The sequence below is a fragment of the Somniosus microcephalus genome, chromosome 9 (assembly GCF_052327205.1).
Source record: "Somniosus microcephalus isolate GS21.2 chromosome 9, FLI_Smic_1.0, whole genome shotgun sequence".
Classification (NCBI taxonomy): Eukaryota; Metazoa; Chordata; class Chondrichthyes; order Squaliformes; family Somniosidae; genus Somniosus; species Somniosus microcephalus.
The window spans coordinates 210,145,419-210,162,046 of record NC_140995.1 but is presented as its reverse complement, the minus strand read 5'-3'; positions in this window follow the sequence as shown (position 1 = coordinate 210,162,046).

The following is a 16,628-nucleotide window of genomic DNA, read 5'->3' as shown; positions in this document are numbered from 1 at the left end:
GGGCCTGCACTCCCACGGTATTTCTTCGCCTAACTCCCCATGCCAGTCCTGGTGCCAAGAGGCAAGGCTGTGCCAGGATATCCCCACAGTGCAAACAACCGGCACCAGACAGTGACTGGCACACACACGGACAACTCGCATCTGCTGCATGCGCCACTGCCGTACGGGGCCTCGCAGGTTCTGAGCACCACACCTCAGGAAGGATATATTGACCTTGGAGGGGGTGCAGCGCAGATTCACCAGAATGATACCGGGGCTAAAAGGTTTAAATTATGAGGGCCGGTTCCATCGAATAGACTTGTATTCCCTTGAGTATAGAAGATTAAGAGGTGTTCTAATTGAGGTTTTTAAGATGACTAAAGGAGGTGATAGGGTAGAGAGAGAGAGAAACTATTTCCTCTGGTGGGGGGGAGTCCAGAACAAGGGGGCATAACCTTAAAATTAAAGCTAGGCCATTCAGGGGTGATGTCAGAAAGAACTTCTTCACCCAAAGGGTAGTGGAAATCTGGAACTCTCTCCCCCAAAAAGATGTTGATGCTAGGGGTTAATTGAAAATGCCAAAACTGAGATTGATAGACTTTTTGTTAGGTAAGGGTATTAAGAGATATGAAGCAAAGGCAGGTCGATGGAGTTATGCTACAGATCAGCAATGATTTAATTGAATAGCGGAACGGGCTCAAGGGGCTGCATGGCCTCCTCCTGTTCCTGTGTCCCTCGGCAAATAAGTATGAAGTCTTTGCCCCACTTTTAAATAAATTTCTTTTTCCAATCCCCCCCCACCCTCTATTTTCCTCTCCTTAACCCTCCTCTCCTGAAAGTAGTCATTCAGGGTTAAATCCCATGGTTCCGTGGAAACTGTGACCTTGCCAACTGGCCCCATTCATTTGTACAAATATGATCCATTAAGAGCTCCCAGAAAGAAGGATTTTTGAGAGTCAGTAAATCTGAGCAGAAATTTCCAACCGTCCTTTCAAGAAACTTCAAGCGCGATATTTTTGCTTTGAAGCTTCTGATTTGTCATGAATTTGGTAAACAAGAGAGTACTCGGTAAAATTGAAACTTCCTGCATGCAGAGGTCAAGTGAGAAAACTAAAGGGTCCAGAAACAATGGAGCAGGTGAGTGATTAGAGCGTAGAAGGGTGAGCTAGAGTGATGGCCAGAAACAATGGAGCAGGTGAGTGATTAGAGCGTAGAAGGGTGAGCTGGAGAGATGGCCAGAAACAATGGAGCAGGTGAGTGATTAGTGCGTAGAAGGGTGAGCTGGAGAGATGGCCAGAAACAATGGAGCAGGTGAGTGATTAGAGCGTAGAAGGGTGAGCTGGAGAGATGGCCAGAAACAATGGAGCAGGTGAGTGATTAGGGCGTAGAAGGGTGAGCTAGAGTGATGGCCAGAAACAATGGAGCAGGTGAGTGATTAGTGCGTAGAAGGGTGAGCTGGAGAGATGGCCAGAAACAATGGAGCAGGTGAGTGATTAGAGCGTAGAAGGGTGAGCTGGAGAGATGGCCAGAAACAATGGAGCAGGTGAGTGATTAGAGCGTAGAAGGGTGAGCTGGAGAGATGGCCAGAAACAATGGAGCAGGTGAGTGATTAGAGCGTAGAAGGGTGAGCTGGAGAGATGGCCAGAAACAATGGACCAGGTGAGAGATTAGTGCGTAGAAGGGTGAGCTGGAGAGATGGCCAGAAACAATGGAGCAGGTGAGTGATTAGAGCGTAGAAGGGTGAGCTGGAGAGATGGCCAGAAACAATGAAGCAGGTGAGTGATTAGTGCGTAGAAGGGTGAGCTGGAGAGATGGCCAGAAACAATGGAGCAGGTGAGTGATTAGAGCGTAGAAGGGTGAGCTGGAGAGATGGCCAGAAACAATGGATCAGCTGAGTGATTAGAGCGTAGAAGGGTGAGCTGGAGAGATGGCCAGAAACAATGGAGCAGGTGAGTGATTAGTGCGTAGAAGGGTGAGCTGGAGAGATGGCCAGAAACAATGGAGCAGGTGAGTGATTAGAGCGTAGAAGGGTGAGCTGGAGAGATGGCCAGAAACAATGGAGCAGGTGAGTGATTAGAGCGTAGAAGGGTGAGCTGGAGAGATGGCCAGAAACAATGGAGCAGGTGAGTGATTAGTGCGTAGAAGGGTGAGCTGGAGAGGTGGCCAGAAACAATGGAGCAGGTGAGTGATTAGAGTGTAGAAGGGTGAGCTGGAGAGATGGCCAGAAACAATGGAGCAGGTGAGTGATTAGTGCGTAGAAGGGTGAGCTGGGGAGATGGCCAGAAACAATGGAGCAGGTGAGTGATTAGGGCGTAGAAGGGTGAGCTACAGTGATGGCCAGAAACAATGCAGCAGGTGAGAGATTAGAGCGTAGAAGGGTGAGCTGGAGAGATGGCCAGAAACAATGGAGCAGGTGAGTGATTAGTGCGTAGAAGGGTGAGCTAGAGTGATGGCCAGAAACAATGGAGCAGGTGAGTGATTAGTGCGTAGAAGGGTGAGCTGGAGAGATGGCCAGAAACAATGGAGCAGGTGAGTGATTAGAGCGTAGAAGGGTGAGCTGGAGAGATGGCCAGAAACAATGGAGCAGGTGAGTGATTAGTGCGTAGAAGGGTGAGCTGGAGTGATGGCCAGAAACAATGGAACAGGTGAGTGATTAGAGCATAGAAGGATGAGCTGGAGAGATGGCCAGAAACAATGGAGCAGGTGAGTGATTAGAGCATAGAAGGGTGAGCTAGAGTGATGGCCAGAAACAATGGAGCAGGTGAGTGATTAGAGCATAGAAGGGTGAGCTGGAGAGATGGCCAGAAACAATGGAGCAGGTGAGTGATTAGTGCGTAGAAGGGTGAGCTAGAGTGATGGCCAGAAACAATGGAGCAGGTGAGTGATTAGTGCGTAGAAGGGTGAGCTGGAGTGATGGCCAGAAACAATGGAGCAGGTGAGTGATTAGAGCGTAAAAGGGTGAGCTGGAGAGATGGCCAGAAACAATGGAGCAGGTGAGTGATTAGAGCATAGAAGGGTGAGCTGGAGAGATGGCCAGAAACAATGGAGCAGGTGAGTGATTAGAGCGTAGAAGGGTGAGCTGGAGAGATGGCCAGAAACAATGGAGCAGGTGAGTGATTAGAGCATAGAAGGGTGAGCTGGAGAGATGGCCAGAAACAATGGAGCAGGTGAGTGATTAGAGTGTAGAAGGGTGAGCTAGAGTGATGGCCAGAAACAATGGAGCAGGTGAGTGATTGGAGCGTAGAAGGGTGAGCTGGAGAGATGGCCAGAAACAATGGAGCAGGTGAGTGATTAGAGCGTAGAAGGGTGAGCTGGAGAGATGGCCAGAAACAATGGAGCAGGTGAGTGATTAGAGTGTAGAAGGGTGAGCTGGAGAGATGGCCAGAAACAATGGAGCAGGTGAGTGATTAGAGCGTAGAAGGGTGAGCTGGAGAGATGGCCAGAAACAATGGAGCAGGTGAGTTATTAGTGCGTAGAAGGGTGAGCTGGAGAGATGGCCAGAAACAATGGAGCAGGTGAGTGATTAGAGCGTAGAAGGGTGAGCTGGAGAGATGGCCAGAAACAATGGAGCAGGTGAGTGATTAGAGCGTAGAAGGGTGAGCTGGAGAGATGGCCAGAAACAATGGAGCAGGTGGGTGATTAGAGCATAGAAGGGTGAGCTGGAGAGATGGCCAGAAACAATGGAGCAGGTGAGTGATTAGTGCGTAGAAGGGTGAGCTGGAGAGATGGCCAGAAACAATGGAGCAGGTGAGTGATTAGTGCGTAGAAGGGTGAGCTGGAGAGATGGCCAGAAACAATGGAGCAGGTGAGTGATTAGAGCGTAGAAGGGTGAGCTGGAGAGATGGCCAGAAACAATGGAGCAGGTGAGTGATTAGTGCGTAGAAGGGTGAGCTGGAGAGATGGCCAGAAACAATGGGGCAGGTGAGTGATTAGAGCGTAGAAGGGTGAGCTGGACAGATGGCCAGAAACAATGGAGCAGGTGAGTGATTAGAGCGTAGAAGGGTGAGCTGGAGAGATGGCCAGAAACAATGGAGCAGGTGAGTGATTAGTGCGTAGAAGGGTGAGCTGGAGAGATGGCCAGAAACAATGGAGCAGGTGAGTGATTAGAGCGTAGAAGGGTGAGCTGGAGAGATGGCCAGAAACAATGGAGCAGGTGAGTGATTAGAGCGTAGAAGGGTGAGCTGGAGAGATGGCCAGAAACAATGGAGCAGGTGAGTGATTAGTGCGTAGAAGGGTGAGCTGGAGAGATGGCCAGAAACAATGGAGCAGGTGAGTGATTAGTGCGTCGAAGGGTGAGCTGGAGAGATGGCCAGAAACAATGGAGCAGGTGAGTGATTAGAGCGTAGAAGGGTGAGCTGGAGAGATGGCCAGAAACAATGGAGCAGGTGAGTGATTAGAGCGTAGAAGGGTGAGCTGGAGAGATGGCCAAAAACAATGGAGCAGGTGAGTGATTAGAGCGTAGAAGGGTGAGCTGGAGAGATGGCCAGAAACAATGGAGCAGGTGAGTGATTAGAGCGTAGAAGGGTGAGCTAGAGTGATGGCCAGAAACAATGGAGCAGGTGAGTGATTAGTGCGTAGAAGGGTGAGCTGGAGAGATGGCCAGAAACAATGGAGCAGGTGAGTGATTAGAGCGTAGAAGGGTGAGCTGGAGAGATGGCCAGAAACAATGGAGCAGGTGAGTGATTAGAGCGTAGAAGGGTGAGCTGCAGAGATGGCCAGAAACAATGGAGCAGGTGAGTGATTAGAGCGTAGAAGGGTGAGCTGGAGTGATGGCCAGAAACAATGGAGCAGGTGAGTGATTAGAGCATAGAAGGGTGAGCTGGAGAGATGGCCAGAAACAATGGAGCAGGTGAGTGATTAGAGCGTAGAAGGGTGAGCTGGAGAGATGGCCAGAAACAATGGAGCAGGTGAGTGATTAGAGCATAGAAGGGTGAGCTAGAGTGATGGCCAGAAACAATGGAGCAGGTGAGTGATTAGTGCGTAGAAGGGTGAGCTGGAGAGATGGCCAGAAACAATGGAGCAGGTGAGTGATTAGTGCGTAGAAGGGTAAGCTGGAGAGATGGCCAGAAACAATGGAGCAGGTGAGTGATTAGAGCATAGAAGGGTGAGCTGGAGAGATGGCCAGAAACAATGGATCAGGTGAGTGATTAGTGCGTAGAAGGGTGAGCTGGAGAGATGGCCAGAAACAATGGATCAGGTGAGTGATTAGTGCGTAGAAGGGTGAGCTGGAGTGATGGCCAGAAACAATGGAGCAGGTGAGTGATTAGAGCGTAGAAGGGTGAGCTGGAGTGATGGCCAGAAACAATGGAGCAGGTGAGTGATTAGTGCGTAGAAGGGTGAGCTGGAGAGATGGCCAGAAACAATGGATCAGGTGAGAGATTAGTGCGTAGAAGGGTGAGCTGGAGAGATGGCCAGAAACAATGGATCAGGTGAGAGATTAGTGCGTAGAAGGGTGAGCTGGAGAGATGGCCAGAAACAATGGAGCAGGTGAGTGATTAGAGCGTAGAAGGGTGAGCTGGAGAGATGGCCAGAAACAATAGATCAGGTGAGTGATTAGAGTGTAGAAGGGTGAGCTGGAGAGATGGCCAGAAACAATGGACCAGGTGAGAGATTAGTGCGTAGAAGGGTGAGCTGGAGAGATGGCCAGAAACAATGGATCAGGTGAGTGATTAGAGCGTAGAAGGGTGAGCTGGAGAGATGGCCAGAAACAATGGAGCAGGTGAGTGATTAGTGCGTAGAAGGGTGAGCTAGAGTGATGGCCAGAAACAATGGAGCAGGTGAGTGATTAGTGCGTAGAAGGGTGAGCTGGAGAGATGGCCAGAAGCAACAACAACAACAACTTGCACTGATACAGCACGTTTAACATAGTAAAACGACCCAAGGCACTTCTCAGGAGCATTGTCAAAATTTGACACTGAGCTACACAAGAAGAAATTAGGGCAGATGACCAAAAGCTTGGTCAAAGAGGTAGGTTTTAAGGAGTGTCTTAAAGGATGAAAGAGAGGTAGAGAGGCGGAGAGGTTTAGGGAGAGAATTCCAGAGCATAGGGCCTAGGCAGCAGAAGGCATGGCCACCGATGGAGGAACAATTAAAATTGGGGATACACAAGAGGCCAGAATTGGAGGAGCGCAGAAATCTCGAAGGGTTGTAGGGCTGGAGGAGGTGTGGTGATTATTTCCTATGTTTAAAAAGAAGTATTGTGATTGGTGAATGTGGTGGTTGTTCTCTGTATTAGTAAGAAGTATTGTAATTGGTTGTTTGTTTCTACCTTGAGATATATGTTGTAAACTCATTGGTAGTGGATGTCAGGTGATTTGTGGTGGCCATCTTAAATTCAGTTCTCTCTAGTCATTGTTGGAGACTGGTGTTGAAAGATGTGCCACTGGGTTTTTAAAGTTAATAAAGCCTAGATTAGAAAGGCAAATCTATTCTTTATTTCAATTTATTAACTTTTTATCAGAATGGAGCGATATCTTCAACCGGAATGATTCAATGCTGACCCTAATTCTGCAGGAGTGGATGATAAATGGAAACATTGGTATTGTACATTTACAAACTTTTTGGGTGTGTTGGAACAAGAGTCTCTGAATAAGCTGAATATGCTGATCAACTACATTGCTCCGGATGTGTATAAGTATATTTTGGACTGTAAAACTTACGAATTGGCTATTTCTACATTGGAGAAGATTTTTGTTAAACCAAAGAATGAGGTATTTGCGCCTTACCTTCTATCTGCCCGTAGGCAGCAGGTGGGAGAATCTTTGGATACTTATTTACAAGCACTTCGGCACCTTGGTACTAACTGTAATTATAAAGCCGTGACGGCCGAAGAATATAAGGAAGAATCGGTACGGGATGCTTTTATTAATGGACTACTGTCTAGATCAATTCGTCAGCGGTTGTTAGAAAATAAGACTTTGGATCTCAAGAGTGCTTTTGAGCAAGCTTCTACATTGGATATGGCTCAGAGAAGTTCGGATTCTTATGCTCTTTCTAATCGGCCTGTGACTGTGGTTTTGGCAGTTCCGGACGAAAAGGAATTAGGTGGACTTAATGGGAGTGGTTTACTAGATTCTGAAATAGTTTCTACTCCAACAGCTCCACCTTTTACTTCAGCGGCTGTTGCCTCTAGGATTCAGAAGTGTTATTTTTGTGGGAACGTCCGGCATCCTCGTTTGAAGTGTCCTGCCCGGGAGGCTGTATGTAGTAAATGCGGCAAGAGAGGTCATTATGCAGGTGTTTGTAAATCATTAGGTTTAATTACCTCCTCTTCTGCGACTATTCAACCTGTAGAGAGGGCGTTTATTGCATCAATTTCTGCTGCATTTGCTCATGGCCTAAACAAAGCTATAGTTGTGGCCCAAGTTAATGGGTTAGAAGTGAAGGCTCTCATAGACACGGGCAGTACCGAGAGTTTTATAAGTCTTCAGTTTGTGAAGGAAAAGTGTTTGAAAATCTTGCCTGTTACTTATCAGGTGTGTATGGCTCAGACGACCCTTACTTCACAAGTAGCTGGTTGTTGCCTTATGAAATTGATTCTTCTAGGTAATACGTATACTGATATACGCCTATCTGTTTTGTCTAATCTTTGTGCGGATATTTTGATTGGTCATGATGTGCTTAAATTACACGAGAGTCTTAGTCTTTCGTTTGGAGGGACTAAGCCACCCTTATCCATTTGTGGATTAACTTCTTTATCCATTTCTCCATTATCACTTTTTTCCAATTTGATGCCGGAATGTAAGCCAATTGCTACCAAGTCAAGAAGGTATAGCAGTCAGGATAGAGAATTTATTAATTCTGAAGTCCAACGTCTTTTATTGGAAGGAATCATTGAACCTAGTTGTTCGCCTTGGCGGGCTCAGGTAGTTGTCACCACTAACGAGAGGCATAAGAAACGAATGGTGATAGACTACTCTCAAACTATTAATAGGTATACTCAATTAGATGCGTACCCTTTGCCTAAGATTGATGAGCTTATCAACAAAGTATCTCAGTATAAGTTTTTTAGCACTATTGATTTAAAGAGTGCTTATCATCAGATTCCTATTGTTAAGAGGGATCAACCATATACAGCCTTTGAGGCTGGTGGAAAGCTGTATCAGTTTTGCCGAATACCATTTGGTGTTACTAATGGTGTTGCTTGTTTTCAACGGGCAATGGATGCTTTTATAAGTGATAACTCTCTCTCTGACACCTTTTCATATTTAGATGATATCACGGTGTGTGGTAAATCAAGGGTGGAGCATAATTCTAATTTAGAAAGATTCCTTCAAGCTGCGGAAAAAGTTGGTTTAACTTTTAATAAAGAGAAGTGTATCTTTTCGACTACTGAGGTAAATCTATTGGGGTATATTATCTCGGGAAATAAGATTAAACCAGATCCAGAACGTCTGCGACCATTGATCGATTTACCTTATCCTACTAATTCTAAGGCTTTGCAACGAGTTGTTGGACTGTTTTCTTACTATTCTAATTGGATTGCAAACTTTTCGCAGAAGATCCGGCCCCTTATACGGGTTACGACATATCCTCTATCATGGGAGGCCAGGACATGTTTTGATAAATTTAAAAAGGATATCCTAGGAGCAGTTGTGCATTCTATTGATGAGCAGGTTCCCTTTGTGATTGAGACGGATGCTTCTGATTTTGCAATTGGGGCTACTCTGAACCAAAATGGAAGACCTGTGGCCTTTTTCTCACGTACTTTGAACAATAGTGAAAAAAGGCATTCTTCAATAGAGAAAGAGGCATATGCAATAGTAGAAGCACTGCGTAAATGGAGACATTATTTATCGGGGCGACATTTCACGTTGGTAACCGATCAAAAATCTGTGTCCTTTATGTTTGATGTTAAACATTTTGGAAAGATCAAAAATGATAAAATAATGAGGTGGAGGATTGAGTTGGCATGTTACCATTTTGATATAGTTTATCGTCCGGGGAAGGATAATGTTGCTGCTGATGCACTGTCGAGGGCTTATTGTTCTGTGATTCACGGAGATACGCTTATTAATCTTCACAATGCTTTATGTCATCCTGGGGTTACGAGGATGATACACTTCGTACGCAGTAAGAATTTGCCCTTTTCAGTTGAAGACGTCAAGCGGATGACTTCATCATGTTCTATCTGTGCTCGGTGTAAACCGAATTTCTTTAAGCCTCAACGAGCTCATCTTATAAAGGCTACTTCTCCTTTTGAACGTTTGAGCGTTGATTTTAAGGGGCCTCTTCCTTCAACGACTCAAAATCGATACATATTTACTGTTGTGGATGAATTTTCAAGGTTTCCTTTTGCTTTTCCTTGCGCAGATGTATCAGCTGCTACAGTTATCAAATGTCTGACTCAACTTTTTGTCATCTTTGGGATGCCGGCGTATATCCATTCGGATCAAAGAAGTTCTTTTATGTCTTCCCAGTTGAAGGAATACCTTCAGAGTCGGGGAATTTCTACTAGTAGAACTACCCCGTATAACCCCCAGGGTAATGGACAGTGCGAACGATACAATGGGGTGATCTGGAAGGCAGTTATGTTGGCTTTGACATCCCGGAATCTTAAGAATACACAGTGGGAAATGGTACTGCCTGATGCCCTGCATTCCATTAGATCATTGCTTTCAACGGCTACTAATGTGACCCCCCATGAAAGGCTCTTTAATTACCCGCGGAGATCTACTACGGGATATTCGGTACCTTCATGGCTTACTATGCAGGGACCTGTGTTGCTTCGACGCCATGTTAGATTGTCAAAATATGATCCTTTAGTGGAGGAGGTGGAGCTGTTGGAGGCAAATTCCCAATATGCTCATATTCGATTCCAAGATGGGAAAGAAAGTACTGTTTCAATTAAAGACTTGGCTCCTTGTGGTGGCCAGCCCTCTTCCGAGGATACTAATAATAGTCATGATTCAGATAATGTGGATGTTGTTATAGATACTACAAATGTTTCCAATCCTATTGCAGATAATTATACTTCTATTAGTCAGCCTTTGATGGATGTTCATGACCGTCCTAGTTTACTTCCTGATGGGATTTCCAATCCGGAAACCGTTGATAATCGGGATATGGATAGCCTGTCTGCAGAAGATACTTCGGTGCCTCCGGGTGTGGGAGGGCAAGGAATTTCACCAAGGTTAAGAAGGTCGACATGAACAAGGTATCCGGTCGACCGATTGAAAATGGACTTTTAAATTGATAGTAAAGTTTTAAACTTGTTGAAATATTATATTTGTATTTTAGTTGTAAATAAATTAATTATAAATTGTAAAGGTTATTTAGGTTGGAGCATGTTTTAAAAGGAGGGGTGAATGTGGTGATTATTTCCTATGTTTAATAAGAAGTATTGTGATTGGTGAATGGGGTGGTTGTTCTCTGTATTAGTAAGAAGTATTGTAATTGGTTGTTTGTTTCTACCTTGAGATATATGTTGTAAACTCATTGGTAGTGGATGTCAGGTGATTTGTGGTGGCCATCTTAAATTCAGTTCTCTCTAGTCATTATTGGAGACTGGTGTTGAAAGTTGTGCTACTGGGTTTTTAAAGTTAATAAAGCCTAGATTAGAAAGGCAAATCTATTCTTTATTTCAGGAGGTTACAGAGATATGGAGGGATTCGTAAACAAGGCTGAGAATTTTAAAATTGAGGTGTTGCTGGACCGGGGGCCAATGTAGGTCCGCGAGCACAGGGGAGATGGGCAATGTTACCGCTAGTTATTTTTGGCTGCGCGGCCCATTCATGCACGATTTTTCCAGCTAAAAACTGCTGAGCAGCCTGAGCGTGATCTCCAGACAGCTGCGTGGCCACGCAGCTTAACAGGAGCATTGGTGATGGGTGAATGGAGCTTGGTGCGCGTTAGGACATGGGCAGCAGGGTTTTGGATGAGCTGAAGTTTATGTAGGGTGGAAGATGGCAGGCTGGCCAGGAGAGCATTGGAATACTCAAATCAAACAGATTCAAAGGAAAAATGATGGAATTACAAGGGACAAGAACAAGAGAGGTCAAGAGATGGTTCGAAATATGACGGCTATAAAAGAGAACGTGAGGCTGAAATTGAAATCTCGCGCGCTCCTTCGGATAAAATGTTAAACTGAGGCCCCAGTCTGACTGTTCTAGTGTTTGAGGAGGATGGTAACATCGTTTGAAGAAGAGCCGGGAGCTTTCCTGGTCCTGGCCAACATTTGTCAGTCAGCCAACAGCACTAAAAAGCAGATGAACTGATCATTGGGCTTTGTGGAAGCTTGGCTAGTGTGAAACAGCTGCACAACAACACCCGATGATGGCGATGAGGAAGAGGAAACCGCATGAGAGAGCTTTGAGAATTCAAAGACACCCAACGCAAGGTCTTTTGAAGATTGCATTGATTATAGCCAGGTTTAATGATTGCATTGACATAAGTAGACACTGTGTGCCAATGACTCCTGGAGTTAGCTGAATTGAATTGTGGTTGAGACCAGGACAATAGACTTATTTATGAAGAAGCAACTCGATGCGGTAGTGGGAAGGTGGGAGCGTTGGCATTCCAGAAGGATGAGACCAAATGGGCTGTATGGTCTTCTTTATTTGAACATTTCATGTGGAGCTGAGAGAGGTCCTGCAGCAGATGGTGCTGCAGGGGGCTGTGCCTGGGGGTGGTGCTGACGGCACAGCTCACTGTTAGATGTGGTATTCCAAAATTAGACAGCCAGGTAATCTTCCAGGAATTGAGTTTTGAGGAAGGTTAAATGAAGGTCAGGTTGATGCAGTATTGAGGTTTCTCACACTCCTGCTGCCTTTGCCCAGCTTTGTAAATATTTGATAAAACTGTAAATACTAAATAGGCTAGTGGAGGGCAATCAATATTGCCAACGTTTATTTTAATTCAGATCATATTTTACTTATTCTGAAAAGACTCCGCGGGGTAGATATTTGGGCGCTTGCCTGGATGAGTACAACTCCAACAAAACTCAAGAAGCTCGACACCATCACAGAACAAAGCAGTCTGCTTGATTGGCACCCCATCCACCACCTTAAACATTCTCTCATTCCACCACCGGTGTACCGTGGATGCAGTGTGCACCATCTACAAGATGCACTGCAGCAACTCGCCAAGGCTTCTTCGGCAGCACCTCCCAAACCCGTGACCTGTACCACCTAGACAAGGGCAGCAGACACCAAGGACTAGGGCAGCAGATGCATGGGAACGCCACCACCTCCAAGTTCCCCTCCAAGTCACACACCATCCCGACTTAGAAGTATAACGCCGATCCTTCATCGTCGCTGGGTCAAAATCCTGGAACTCCCTCCCGAACAGCACTGTGGGAGTACCTTCACTACACGGACTGCAGCGGTTCAAGAAGGTGGCTCACCACCACCTTCTCAAGGGCAACTAGGAAGGGGCAATATCCCATAAACGAATAAAAAAAACATTTGGAATTCGTCCTTGTGCCAAACAGCACTGGAACCTCACAAAAAGCAGCACGCCAGGAATGCATGCTTTCTTAACATTTGTTCTTGGAATGTGGGTGATGCTGGCAAGGCCGCAGTTCTTGCCCATCCCTAGTCACCTTCTCCTTGAACTGCTGTAGTTGTTGAGGTGTCAGCTGTGGCTCAGTTGGTAGCAAATCCACTCCAGAGACTTGAGCATAAAATCCAGGCAGACACTCCCAGTGCAGTACTGAGGGAGTGCCGCACAGTCGGAGGGGCAGTACTGAGGGAGCGCCGCATTGTTGGAGGGGCAGCACTGAGGGAGAGCTGCACTGTTGGAAGGGCAGTGCTGAGGGTGCGCTGCACTGTCGGAGGGGCAATACTGAGGGAGCATTGCACTGTCGGAGGGGCAGTACTGAGGGAGCGTTGCACTGTCGGAGGGGCAGTGCTGAGGGAGCGCTGCACTGTCGGAGGGGCAGTGCTGAGGGAGCGCTGCACTGTCGGAGGGGCAGTGCTGAGGGAGAGCTGCACTGTCAGAGGGGCAGTGCTGAGGGAGCGCTGCACTCTCGGACGGGCAGTGCTGAGGGAGCGCTGCACTGTCGGAGGGGCATTGCTAAGGGCGCGCTGCATTGTCGGAGGGGCAGTGCTGAGGGTGTGCTGCACCATCGGAGGGGCAGTACTGGGGGAGCACTGCATTGTTGGAGGGGCAGTACTGAGGGAGTGCTGCACCATTGGAGGGGCAGTATTGAGGGAACGCTGCACCGTCGGAGGGGCAGTACTGAGGGAGAGCCGCACTGTCAGAGGGGCAGTACTGAGGGAGCGCTGCACTGTTGGAGGGGCAGTGCTGAGAGAGCGCCGCATTGTCGGAAGGGCAATACTGAGGGAGAGCCGCACTGTCGGAGCAGCAGTACTGAGGGAGAGCCGCACTGTCGGAGGGGCAGTACTGAGGGAGAGCCGCACTGTCGGAGGGGCAGTGCTGAGGGAGAGCCGCACTGTCAGGGGGGCAGTGCTGAGGGAGAGCTGCACTGTGTATTGATTTCTTTGTGGGTTCAATGACGAGACATTTATGAAAGAGAATGACTTTTTATCTAAAGTATGTTCAACTCAGTTAACAGCATTTACAGGAGACATCATGTTAGAAATCCATCTAAAGCGAAACCGAAACTAAACTCAACTCTGCCTCTGTCACATGCCCTCTGCTGGTCAGGCATAAGTAATCAATATATGCAAATATGCTGGTAAGGCATGATAATCAAACAGGCAAATAACATCACTATTTGCTGATATCATTACATTTCCCTTTCTTAAAACAAAAGTATTTTACTTTTAACTAACAACATGTTTTCTTTGTATTAATCTGCATTTTAACTTTAACACTTAATGAACTTACATTATCATTATCATGATCAAGGTTTTTTAACCTTGTTTTGTGTGTTCATATGAAATATGTAAATACACTAGAACTTGAAGAAAGAATAAGATAACATTACTTCCTTCTATAACAATAGTCCTTAAACTTGCTCAATGAGTCTCTCAGGAGGCTTCACGTGTCTTGAGGATTTTCTGATTGATTGTCCTTGAATCTGAGTTGTTGCCTCAGATGATGGTTTCTCAGCTGTGTGATCAGGTTGTTCAACAGTATCAGTCTTTTGACTTGCTGTGGCTGGTCCCATGAGAAGATCTCGATGATTTCTTCTCAGAACAGCACCCTCATCTGTCTGAATGGTGTATGATCTTGGTTGAACTTCGCTCAGGACAGTTCCCTTCTGAGTCCATATGTTTGTTTTGTCTTTGAACCTTACTTGGTCACCAGTGTGGAGTTCAGGTAGGTTTTGTGTTCCTCTGTCATAGTAGTACTTTTGCTTTTCTTTCTGTTGTTCTTTGAACTTCCTCACTTTCTCCCCCTCGTTTGTTTTCAGGAGGTTCTCCGGGATGGGTAGGTTTGACCTTAGCCGACGTCCCATAAGGAGTTGGGCTGGTGACTTACCACACTCGAGCGGCGTTGTGCGGTATACAAGCATGCTCTGGTAGAAGTCAGTTCCACTGTCTTTTGCCTTGTACATCAGTCTTTTCACTGTCTGGACCGATTTTTCCACTAGTCCATTGGACTGTGGATAGTGAGGACTTGACGTTGTGTGGACAAAGTCCCACTCTTTGGCAAAGTGTCGGAAACTTGCATTGTAAAACTGGGGTCCGTTGTCTGTGAAGACCTCGCTTGCCACACCATGTCTGGAGAATATGGCTTTCATACATGTTATCACAGCATCTGCAGTGGTGGTGTACAGTCTACAAACCTCTGGATATAGGGAGTAATAGTCTGTGACTACAAGTTAGTCCTTCCCTTGACATACGAATAGGTCGGCGCCTACCTTCTGGCAAGGTCTGTCTGGTGCTGGGTGTGGCTTTAGTGGTTCTACCGGATTGCTTGCTCGATATTTCAGGCATATTGTGCAGTTTGACACCTCATTTGTCACATCTTGGTTGATTCGTGGCCAGTACATCACCTCTCGTGCTCTTTTCTTACACTTTTCGATTCCCAGATGTCCTCCATGGATCCTTTTTAGCATCTCTTTTCTCAGACTCTTTGGGATAACTATTTTACTTCCTTTGTAGATGATGTCTTCGACCACTGATAGTTCCGCCCTGCAGTTCCAGTACTCTGCCATGTCAGGTGAGCAGTCTTGCTACATGTTGGGCCATCCATCCAAGATGCTTTTCCTCAGTCGTCTCATTGTTTCATCTTTGTTTGTCTCAGTCTTTATGAGCTCCATTTTTGCATCTGCTATGGGCAGTGCACTTGTGATCATGTCCACGTAGGCGTTCACTTTTTCATCCATTTTGGTGTTTGCGGGCTCACTTGGGTCAACAGCTCTGGACAACATGTCTGCTGTATACATCAGCTTACCCGGTGTGTACGCAACATTCAGTGTATAGCGTTGCAGCCTGATCATCATTCTTTGTATTCTAAGCGGACAGCTATTTAGTGGCTTTTGGAACAATGCAATCAAGGGCTTATGGTCAGTCTCTACACTGATTGCTTGCCCTGCCACAAACTGGTGAAATCTTTCACAGGCGTATGTGATGCTGAGCAGCTCCTTTTCTATTTGAGCATATCGCGTCTCCGCGTCTGTCATTGAGCGCGATGCATATGCAATAGGTTGCCAGTAGTCATATTTTTGCAGAAGAACGGCACCGAGCCCACTCTGTGATGCATCTGATGATATCTTGATGGGTCTCGCTGGGTCATAAAACCTCAGAACTGGTTCCTCTGTGAGCAGTTTCTTTAGATTGCTCCATGACTTCTCATGCTCATGATTCCATTCCCATTCTATGTTCTTTTCAGTTAGTCTTCTCAGTGGCGCCATCTTTTCTGAGAGGCTGGATATGAATTTACCCATGTAGTTGATCATTCCATTAAACCTCTGCACGTCCTTTTTGCATTGTGGCTTTGGCATATTCTCAATGGCGGACACCTTTCTGGGATCTGGTCTGATGCCCTCACTGCAAAGGATATCTCCCACGAATGTCAGTTCTGTCACCCCGAGCTGGCATTTCTCTCTATTCAGCTTCAGGTTTGTTTTCCTTGTTGCTTCCAGCACTTTTTTCAGTCTCTCATCATGCTCAGTTCTCGTGGTTCCCCATACTATGATGTCATCCATTGATGTATCAACTCTCTCCAGGTGCTCATAGATCATATGGATAGTTTTGTGATACACTTCAGGAGCTGAGGCAATGCCAAATGGTAACCTTAGGAATCTGTATCTGCCAAATGGACTGTTGAACGTGCACAGTCTTGAACTTGCCTCGTCCAATTTCATCTGCCAAAATCCTGATGATGCATCTAACTTGCTGAAATACTTTGCATTTGCAAACTGTGACATGATTTCCTCACGTGTAGGAAGCTTGAAGTGCTCTCTCTTTATTGCTCTGTTTAGATCTCTTGGATCCAGGCAAATTCTGAGCTTTCCATTCTTTTTGTCCACAACGACGAGGGAACTCACCCACTCAGTTGGCTCATCTATCTTCTGAATCACGTTCAGGCTTTCCATCCTGTCCAACTCTGCCTTCAGTTGCTTTTGAAGAGCAAACGGAACTTTTCTGCATGGATGTATGACCGTTGGCATACTTTTATCTACTCTGATCGTGTGTTCTCCTGGAAGGCAGCCTAGACCCTTAAATAGGTCGTTGTACTCTTTCATGAGTTCATCATAGACTGTCTCTCCTTCGCTTTCCACAATGAGGACTCTC